This window comes from Alligator sinensis, unplaced genomic scaffold (assembly GCF_000455745.1).
Source record: "Alligator sinensis unplaced genomic scaffold, ASM45574v1 scaffold313_1, whole genome shotgun sequence".
NCBI classification, from domain to species: domain Eukaryota; kingdom Metazoa; phylum Chordata; order Crocodylia; family Alligatoridae; genus Alligator; species Alligator sinensis.
The window spans coordinates 3163085-3174351 of NW_005841939.1; the positions used below are offsets into that span (position 1 = coordinate 3163085).

General features: G+C 45.6%; 1 protein-coding gene across 3 annotated transcripts in view; it reads right to left on the minus strand.

Moving 5' to 3' along the window:
- The window catches only part of PDSS2 (decaprenyl diphosphate synthase subunit 2), a 198468-nt gene that overhangs the window by 29100 nt on the left and 158101 nt on the right, over window positions 1–11267 (minus strand). The window lies entirely within an intron of this gene.

Below are 11267 nucleotides of genomic sequence, written 5' to 3' on the forward strand. Positions count from 1 at the left end.
ATGATCTATTGAGGTCCCTTCCAACCCTAACATCTATGAATCTATGAATCTATGAAACAGAAAAATCAGTGACGGAACCAAAAACAGTAATAGACTCTGATGCTTTACTGTGGTGGATGTCTATCACCTTGTGGCATTTTATCAGCTCAGCCAGCTGGCTGGGTAGGGGAACACCCAGCGGTCTCCAAACGAATGGGCCAGAGTGGGGAAAGTGAAGAGATCATGTCACTCCTTGTTCTGCACCATCAAGGGCAGGACAAGGAGTGATGTGTTTTGAACAGTGAAGCAAATCAGGTGTGCCATGACCAGGGATCCTGGTTTTCCGTTTCCCATGAAAAAACAGAGAAAACATGGATTTTCTCTTTTAGAAGAGAAACCCACGGATTTCCCCCTTTTTGTGAAGAGCTCTGCAGGCTGGCAGAGCCCCAGCCTCCGGGACCTGTTTGCAAAAGGGGGGGGGAAACAGGGGGCGGGGGGGGAAGGGCAGGGCCTGACACACACTTACCAGAAGCTGCTTCAAGCTCACTCTTCTTGCTGGACGTAAATGGGGCTTGGGGGTCATGGGTCAGGGCTGAGGGGGAAGCTGACTAGGGGCTGAGGAGCAGGGAGGTTTGCAGCCAGCCAGGCACTCCAGTCCGGAGGGGGTTTGCAGCCTCTGAGTGCTCGGCTGGCTGGAAACCCCCGCCGCTCCTGGCCAGCTGCAAAACTCCCCGCTCCCTCAGCCCCCAGCCAGCTTTGGCACTCCCTGGCTGGACACTCTGGGTGGGAGGGGGGATTTGCAGTTGGCGTGGAGCTGCAGGGTTTTCCAGCCAGCCAAGCACTCTGGCTGGGAGCAGGTAGGCTGCAACCCCCCTGCCAACCGGAGTGCCCGGCCAGATGCAACCCCTGAGTTACAAAAGCTGTGATTCCCACCCTGCTGCCCTCTCCCAGGCTCTCCAGAGTGCAGCGTGTGCGACTGGCGCGGCATGGCACAGCAGGGCCACAAGCGAAAGCTGTCTGCCGCTGCAAGCTCCATGCTGCCCTGGCCACACTTCCTCTGTGTGTATGGGGGCAGTGCACATCCGCCCTGCCCCCACCCCCCACACAGATCTGGGGGGTGCAGGTCCCCCCTGCTCCCCAGGAGTGCACGCTGCCACTGGGAGCTGGCTCTGCCCAAGCCTGCATTAGGCAGCAGCGGGGCAGGGAGCCAGCTCGTGCTCCTGCTGTAGCAGCTGCTGACTTCCACTGGGGGTAGGGGCGTGCGGATCTGGTTCCTTGGCCCCATAACCCTGGCAGCTGGGGGCCCCCTCCAGCAAGGCTGGGGGGCAAGGGCTGTGGGGCAAAGGGCACAAGCAGGGCTGGGGGGGGCATTTAATTTTAATCATGGATTTTGGGATTTTTATCAGAGAATTTGCAATTTTTTAGCAGAGAATTTATGATTTTTTATCACGGAAAACCAGGATCCCTGGCCATGACATCACAGCACAGCTGAATCATTCCATTTGATGACATCTATTTCTAGCCTTAAGAAACAAGTCAGAGCACAATTGGCACTACTGTTGCTGTGTCAGAAAAAGCCACAAAAAAAAAAAAAAAGAGAATGACACACCCTTCCCATTGGGAAAGGTAAACCTCTCAGAAATAGGTGAACTCGTGGAAGACACTGGACGCCGAACCTTTCAATCCAGCAATTTTTGTGAGTTAAATTAAAATAACTCTCACAAATACACAAAATCCTAGCAGTGGATTTAGTACCATGTGGACTACTTTGTGTAAAATATTTGTTCTCTCTTTACCATAGTAGTATGAAAAAATCAAGCCACTTTTCACAATGAATAACTGTAAACCATTTAAGTTTTAAAAATTAATTTTGCAGCATTGTAATTGCAAATGGCAAACCTTCAAGTTGATATCCCCATTTACAAACACAAGGGTCAGTAAAAATGTTTTTGTTTTATAAACATGTTTACCATTTAGATTTTAAAATGAAATTGGCTTGCTGAGATTCGTAGCCATTAAGCTTTCTTGGACGGTGCTTAAAACTGCAGAAATAAACTTCTGAGGCAATGAGAGATAGAAAACTCTTCTATAAGATCATTACGTGTTTTGCTCCAAGCTGTTTACTACCTATTGCTGTTAGGAATGGCCTTTTAGCACATCTATGGTGGCAAACATTTCTATATACTTAATACAAACTAGCACTTAAAATTTATGCCCTTCAAGGCACCATCTTAAAATAGCTCAACTGTTTTATCTAGCACTTGCTAGGAAAGAACCAGCTGGTAACTACATAAATACATATCATGAAAAAATGGGTAGCACCAGAAGTCACATCTTTTGAATAAAAAATTTGGAGCATTTTATAACTTAATTATCTAGATACAGAGTAACAACTCCTTTGCCAGATTATTCCTGCACAACCTGATCAAACTAAATGATTGATTTACAAATCAAACTGTAGTCTAATTTTGATTAGTATTGAGACAATCCACAACATGCTTAGTATATTTTCATTTAGAATTGTCTCAACATTTGAGTTTTAATCAGATGATCTGACAGCATCGCACACAAAAAAGATAAAAGGAGAAAATAATAATAATAATAATAATAATAATAATAATAATAAAATAACGACGACAACAACAACAACAATAAATAGAGAACCAGATATAAAATTGTGGATCTCTCCCTAACAGTAGGAATACAGTTAACTTGCAAAATAACCTGCATTTGATTGATGCAAGCTTTAACAGATGTCTTACTGCTGGTTGGACACGACAGGGCATGTGTTATTGGTCTATTAATACATGCCTTCAGTGCTTTGTGAGAAAGAAGGGTGAGTGCAAATGGGCCAATAAAACATACCCTGGAGTACTTTAATATTTTTATCATGACTGAAACAAAAGAAAAACCCACATTTAAAAAAAATGGCTGGGAAAAAACAACACATCTCTTTTCATTACAAAAATAAGTTCAGAATGGGAAGAGTAGTTCATACTAGCCTGAATGATTAAAAGTAGAAAATGATATTATAGAACTATTCTTTCTTCAATTTATGCTCCCCACTATACCTTACACGTCAATATTTAGACAGAAGGCAGTGCAGATGGTACCTTATAGACTAATTCAGTCAGAGAGACATATGAACTTTGGTTCTCAACCTTTTTAGTCTCAAGAAAATCCTTAAATTTTTTTCAGAATTTAGGGGCACCCAGGTTGAGAAAGAGCTAGAATCTAGCTGGTGCCAAGTGATGGGTGGGTGGAGGAAGGTGGAAAGCCAGACCATCCCCTACTATGCCCTTTTTGTGACTATCTACCTTATCTCTGGTCTGTACCTGATGGGGCAAGCACTGCTCCTCCAAGGCTTCAAAGCTGGCAGATCAGAGCCACGTGCACTTGCAGCCCCTCCCACCAGCCCTGGGAGCATAGGAAGGGGTGGGAAGGGATGGGAGACAAGTTGGGCTGAAAGGTACAGCCCTGCAGTCCCATGGCCACTGTCTGCCCATCTGTGCACAGCACAGCACAGCACACTCCTGGGAGCCAGCACAGGAGCCGTCAGAGGGCAGGGAGCAGCTCAGGGCACTGCTTGTTTGTGCAATGCTAGGGTGCCTGGCACTGGGAGGGATGAAGAATGATCCCTTACCTCCTGGCATGTGGGCCAGGTGCTGCAGCACACCAAATGAAAATCAAAGAGGTAGTCTATAAGGTGCCACACTGCCCTGCCTTCTGCCTAACATCAGCCTAACACAGCCAACCACTTCTCTCTGCTTCAGTATTTAGTTTCTCTTTGCAGCTGCTCTCAGATCCAATTCAAACATTTCTCTCGTTCTCTTCTTGTTCCACAACAGAGGCATATTAATAAATGCTTGAGTGTGGTGGGCCCTTGTTGCCCTGCTGGAAGGCAGGTTACTTTCAAATTCTACTCTGAAGCTAGTTGACCAATCTTTTTAAGTAAAACTCTGAAAAGCAAGCCAGGTGCTTATAATGCCCAGAGCTGAAAAGAAAAAATAATGCAACTTTCCCTTTAAATTTGTTCTCGTCAAAAAGGCCAGTGGCCAAATAAGAGAGTAAAATTGCTGCAGCCCAATTCTTCCCAGCCTCTCTGCTCCACAGGCAGATGAGCCTCACTGAGCATTTATCTTCACTTTAAAAGGTGTATTATCCAGAGCATTTAGGCTATGGACAGAAGTTGTACATAAAATCGGCTGAAGTGATCATGAACCAGTTTAAACCTGTAACAGAACAGAAATTCAGTGCACTTAAACCTCTTTCCAAATGGCTGAAACTGGTTTAAGATAAAACTAGATGAATGTAGTAATCAGCCAAACTTAACTGATTTAGGTCAAACCAGTTTAAGGAACTTCTGTCCCAGATCCACTCCTGATTCAACTTAACTTACAGTCCTCCAGCATCCCAGGATGCTGTGCAGCCCTGGGTTGTGCTGTCTGCTCCAGTGGAGCAGGGATGGCCCACCCTCAGCTGTCAGCAGAGGCCTTTCCATCCCCAGAAACCAGGAGCTGGAGGGATTCTCCTAGCCTCACCCCTTCCTTGGGAGGGAGAAATCAGCCTGGCTCCCAGCTGGGCTGGGTGGAATAGGTCTCGGACGGCCGGAGTCGACTTGAGGTGATTTTAGAAATTACTCGTTCGCTGGGCAGGCTGGTGAATGGAGAGGCAGACAAAGCTTAATGGTTGCAAAAACTTTACTTACGCCGCTTGTAGCCGCGACGCAGGTGGTCCAGTCGTTTGAACAACTATGTGAGTTGCTCCAGCTGGCAAGGCTCAGGCCAGCTAATCCGTCCACAAATTAAGCCGGCGGGGAAAGGGTACGTCGAGGATTGCGCTCGGCGACGGGGAGAAGAATCAATAGGTGATCAGTCTATCGATCAGCTCAGCCGCAAGTCAGATCTCTTTAGAGGCACTCTGCAGCGTGCTCAAAGTTCTCCGACTTGGGCAGAAGTCGCACGAAATTTTAAACGGCTAGCAAGCCAATTACTAGCCGCCACGTAGGAATGATTTAGAACTGGCCAATAGCGGGACACAAATTTGCATTCAAATGGCGGGAACTCTCTTGCACCGAGGTTTTTCTGTTGCAACAAAAACCTTTGCTGTGCAAGAGGCTCTCATGTGACGGGAAAATTCCATCGTGCCGAGGCACCAAAATCACTGGGTTGTGACAGAATAAAGCCCCACACTGTGGGCTTCCCCACCCATGCCAGGCACAGTCTGGTTGGGAGTTTGGATGGGAAGGAGGGAGGGGAAGCCACTTCCGCCCCCACTTGCTCTTCAGCTGTCTTGCCAGCTGGGGAGAGGGCATGGCTGGGTGATCACCCTGACTCCCAGCTCAGGTGGGGGGAGTAAAGCCCCCACTTCAGGCTCCACACTTCCCCACCCCCATGCTGGGCACAGCTTGGCTGAGGGCTTGGAATGCAGGGGAAGGGCCATTCCCGCCCCCGCCGCCCCACTCCCTCCTTAGCCAGCCAGCCAGGGAGGTGGCATGCTTGGGTCAGTGCCCTGACTCAAGCCAAGGGAGTAAAGCCCTCAATGTGGGCTTTCCCACAGTTGGGAGCCAGGGCAATCACCCAGCCAATGCTCCTCCCTGGCCAGCAGGCTGGCTGAGGGAGTGGGGGGAATGGCCCCCACTGCAGGCTCCCCCCTGCACTTGGCACAGTGAGCTTGGGGTCTGGAGCTGGGAGGAAGCAGGGGGCATTTTTTCCCCCCCACACCCTCCTCAGCCAGCCGTCCAGTCAAGGTAGACACATGGCTTTATGATCTCCCCAACTCCCAGATGCAAGGAAGCCCACAGTGGGGGCTTAACTCCCCCCGCCTGAGCCAGGAGCTGGGGCAATCACCTGGCCATGCTCCCTCCCCAGCTGACGGGCCAGCTGAGGAGGGAGTAGGGAGGAAAAATGGCCCCCACTGTGGGCTTTCCCCCTGTGCCCATCACAGCCCAAGTGGGGGTCCAGAGCTGGGGGGGAGGCATCCCCCCACTCCCTCAGCCAGCCCCCAGGCCAAGGAGGGGGCACGGCCATGTTATTGGCCCAACTCCTGGCTCGGTGGGGGAGGTAAGCGGGGGAAAGAAGGGAAGAAAGGAGAAGAAATGCCCTACTGGGGGCTTCGCCCCTCCCCCAGCACCGGGGAGACCCTCGTTGGGGATCCAGTGGTGGGGCATTTCCCCCCATGCCCCCTCCTCAGCTAGCTAGAGACTGAAGGAGTTGGGGGGGGAAGGGGAAGGGGGGCAGGGAGACCCCTCTGGCTGCTTTTTGGGTTTGAAAAGTAAACGTCAGTTCATTTTCTAATCAGCTTAATCTTCTAGGCAGTTTACAGAAACCTGCAGATATTGAATTGGTTAAGCCTTGGGCTTTTTGACTGTTTCTACTTAGTCTTAAAGAAAGACTACTCCCATTTTGATCAGCACAGTAGTCAAAGTTCAACAGGTAACAATGCCTGCCATGAAAAAAAAACCCTGTACTTTTAAGATGATGACTTAATCATTGTTCAGAACTCATATTTAAAAGTAATATTTTAATTTTTTCTTCTGGCTGTTAATAGACTACATTATAAATTGTTAGAGGCTTACATAGCACTCTCATTCCGCTGCTAAAAATTATACTCCATCAAGCCAGTTCTTTCTAGCATGAGACCCTATAAATATTCACCCTATTCTTAGATTGAGCAAAACAGTATGGTTTTCCTTTAAATAATTCCTGAATTTTCATTTTTGAAGCTAAGAACAAACTGGTAGGTAAATTACAAGTTGTAATTTTCCACAGCCTTGCTTGCATTGGCCTTAGACAAGTAACTTTACTTCTCTTTATCTTATTTTTCCCCTTTTATGAACTTGGTATAGCTCTGTTTCCTCTACTTTAGGAGGTGTAAAGTTTTTTCATTAATACCCATCAAGTGCCTTGAGATATTAAAAATTCAGAAGATTCAGCAATCAGGAGAATCTCCATAATGGACAATGTTACTAACCAAAATCTGAGAAATACATACACTCACTATTATTAAAAAAAAAAACCTCACACCAAAGTGTAACATTAGAAACTAGGTGTCATGGTAAATTAGCACATTATTCCTATCTCAGAAAACTTTAGTACATATTCTAGATTTGTTCACAGTATGTGCAATTGGAACAATTAGGACGGGACCAGCAAATAATTTAGTATGTTGGCAACCACTGCTCAAGATATCCAGGACATGGATGCATGCAGAATGAGATTCTGACTTGGCAGAATGGCAAAAGGAAATTAGCAGCAATTCATAGATGCTAGGGTTGGAAGGGACCTCAATGGATCATCGAGTTTGACCCCCTGCCCTGGGCAGGAAAAAGTGCTGGGGTCATGTGACCCCAGCCAAGTGCTTGTCCAGTCTCTTTTTGAAGACCCCCAAGGTAACGGAAAGCACCACCACCCTTGGAAGCCCATTCCAGATTCTGGCAACCCTAACCGCGAAGAAGTTATTTCTGATGTCCAGCCTAAATCTGCTCTCTTTCAGCTTGTGGCCCGTGTTCCTGGTTATTCCAAGGGGTGCTCTGGTAAACAAAGCATCTCCTATTCCCTGCTGTGCCCCCCCAAGTGAATCTGTATACTGCCACAAGATCCCCCTCAGCCTTCTCTTGATGTTATAACATAACAATAAACAAAACCTAAAATGTCCCTCAATTGGTTGAGCAGGTCACAGAGGAATAAATAAGTCCCAAGCTTGTTTGATCTGGGTTTGACCAATGACAGCATATGACTAGGTTGGCAGAATTTTTTTTTAATAGGTAAACACCGATTTCACCTCACACTCACAAACCAATGAAAAATTATTTCCACCATTAATAATCAAAGAAGAGCGGGAAGGACAGAAGGTAGTGGCAGGCCAGAGTATAGACGGCTGTTCTGTTTAAAGAGGGAAGCAAGCTGGAGGGAGATAACAGGCTACTTCAGTCCCTACCCAAAGCCTGGGGTGGGGGGAGTATTCAAGGCAGACTGGAAGCAGGGGCCGTGGAGGAAGGCGTGCAAAGCTGAGGCAGGGAGTTCCTGATGCCCGAGTGGGACAACTCAGCTGCAGAGAACTGGAGAGAGACTGTAAAAGGAGGCTAAGTAGAGAGGTTAATATAATATCTCAAGGCACTCAGCAAATATGACTGATGAGACTGCTATGTGGACAGAAAGGCTCCAATTAGAAAGAATACACACTTTTTGGTGTTTTCTTGGTCTTTTTTTTTCTCCCCATCCAGGGGGTGGAATATCTTTTTGTTGGTAATTTAAATAAAAATTTAAATAAATGCTTAAAGATAAACACTGATTTTAGCCGTCAAAATTATTAAAAGAATAAAAATTGAATTCTGCCAAGCCTACATATGACCTATTAGAAGTTTAATCTTCAGGCACTATTTTAGTATGCTAATTTATACTAATTATATTTTAAATTATTTTTTTTAGTAAAGTAAAAATGACTTCTAAACCTTGCCAGACAGGACAAAATTATTCTTTTGCATATTTAACCAGACTAAGACAGGGGGAACACTGTGCAGCTATCCTTGGTACACCTAACACTTTCCCCAGGATCTACACCTGTGAAGTGCTTTAGAAGTGTGGTAGCACACAAACATTTCCAAGCCCTTCTGTGATGGGATGAATTCTTCTGTCATGGCCTGCAGCCCAGCATGTAGTCAAATGCAAGAGACTTGCTGCAAATGACAGACACCCAAAAAAAACCAAAACTTTTTCTAGCTCTATAGAGGACATAATTAATCAGAAACATAGCAGAAATGCAAATGGAATCACAGCAAAGCAGCCCCATTGCTAAAAGCAACTGTAGGAAGTTTACCCCTTAAAAAGGCTGCTATTTTAAGGAAGTCACAGCTAAGACTTGGCAGCATATAGAAACCTGCCTAGCTTACAGGAAATAACATTTTAAAGTTTATTTCAAAGATTTGTATGAACTTAAAAAAAAAAAAAAAAGCATGAGATTCCTTTTAAATAAAATCCTGAATATAGTGTCTATGAAAGCTTTGGCCAACCTGTGACTACATTTCTCTGGTTACCTGTTCCTTTATACTAGGTACAGCAGGCACAGACTTAGTGCACATTCCCCCCACACACACTCACTCACATGCCTCACTTAACAGAAAGGGATGAGAGAATAAGACAGCTTCTATTTGGCTGATGAACAGTTGCCAGCCCAGGTGCTTCTTGTGATTATAATTTAAGTGATCTAGACTTAGAGTAAAAGTAAGATAACTCATTTCAATTGCCACCAAACAGCAACATGGTCTTCATAACCCTGAATTCCATTTTAAACTTAACGCTTGCATATGAGAAGCTCTATAGCTCATTATCATTATCATTCTATAGCTCATTATCCCCTAGTCATCTTGCCTCCTAAAAGATCAGTAATGTTTTAGGACTAGTGGGACAAATTAACAAAGCTTGGTCTAAAGGCAGACTGCTGCTTGCAACCCAGTACCCCCACAGATCCCTTTGCCACCAAACTGCTGCCAACATCCTAGCTTCCCAGGCTTGATAAAACTATTTCAAGGGCCAGATCTGGTCAGTGGATTTTGAGTCCTGCAGACCCCTGTCCTAAAGCGAACCTTTAAGATTTGTGTTTCTGGAATAGCATGGCCATCTGAGATGGTTTTCTTTAAAAAGTAGAAACAGCATAAGCTGTACACAACTGCACACACCTGATTATCTCCCTAAAGCAAAATCATGCAATTAGGTGACTGAATTGGTAATAATAATGGAAACTTAAAAATGTTATTTTCCTATTATATACAATGTTAAGAGAGGATCATAGTAAACTGAGCTTTTTTTTTTTTAACATCCTGTGGAAGCAAAAATCACTTTAGGAAGCATAGGGTACGGACAGGCATTAATTCAATGCACTACAAAGTGCATCAAAACCATGATACCATAGGGGTGTATAACAGGGTAGGCTGGATACGGCTGTCATTGGACTCCATTTCCCAGCAGCCCCATGCATTTGTATGCATCTTTGGAAAACATGATAGTGAGGTAAAATACTTAAGAGACTGAATGACTTCCTTTGACCAGGTAAACCATTCTCTGTTGGTCTATGAAAGACTAACTTTTTGGAAAAAAGGGTCTAAAAATACAACTCCTAGCATCTCAGCACCGGGCATCCATACACCTCACCAAATAAACTTGTTATATCCAGGAGTAGTGAGGTCCTACTCTGAATTTTGGCTTCCGTGGTTTGCAAAAAACACAGATCATGATTTGCAAACCACACAAGCCATTTAGCTCAGTAGTGCCCAACATTTTTTGCCTTGTGGGTCAGTCGAGTGGTGCCAGGTTAGTCTGTGAGCCTAATCCAGTCCATAGACTGGATCTGTATATGGTACTGGCCCAGCTTGGGCCTAATCCAGCTGCTTGGAAACAGCTCAGCCAAGGCCCAATCCAACTACATGGGGTGGAGGTGGCTGGGACCTGATCCCTGCACACAGGGCTAGGGACCAATGCAGCAGCCTGATGCAGCCATGTGGGGGTTTGGAAATTTGCTGGTGGGGGACAGGCAGCAATGTTAAGTGCCACCATCTCTCCATAACAAAATTTATGGACCTGCAGAGAGTCTTGTAGGTCAGTGCTTCTCAAAGTGGTGGTCCGTAGACCGGCCACTGGTCGCCAGTGCGCAGAGAGTTGCCAGGAAAGAAAGAAATATATTTTCAGAAGCATAACATTGATATGTCATAGCGCCACAGTTTGTACATTCCAACACTCCAGGTGACGTCGTGTCATGCGAGGTAAGGAAAGAGAAAGAAACAGCTGGTCGCACATTTGCATAGTGCTGTTACACGCAGTTGCTACCACCGGCTGAACCGGGCACCAGTCCCTGGCCCGCTGGAAAAAAAAATTGCCAGTCTGCCACATCAGATAGTTTGAGAAGCACTGCTGTAGGTCATATCTGGCCCACAGGGCAGGGGTTGAGCACCCCTGATCTAGCTGAATGAAAATCATTTTGTCAACTAACAAAACCTCTACATATATCCACCTGTATCCTCCAACTAACAGTTTACATAAGAAGTGGCATACCAGGTCAGACCAACTGTCCACAGAGCCCGGTATTCTGCCTCCAACAATGGCAGGAATGGATGCTTTAAAAGAAGAGCACTGATCCAGAGTGATCTATTCCCTATTCATTACTGCCCCTGGCATCCACCATTATTGGTTTAGAGATGCCAGAGGAAACATCTTCAGCCATTCTGTTCAACTTCAAACAGCTATACTTTAAAAAAAAATAAAAAAAAAATCTTTAAATACTAAACAATGAATTTC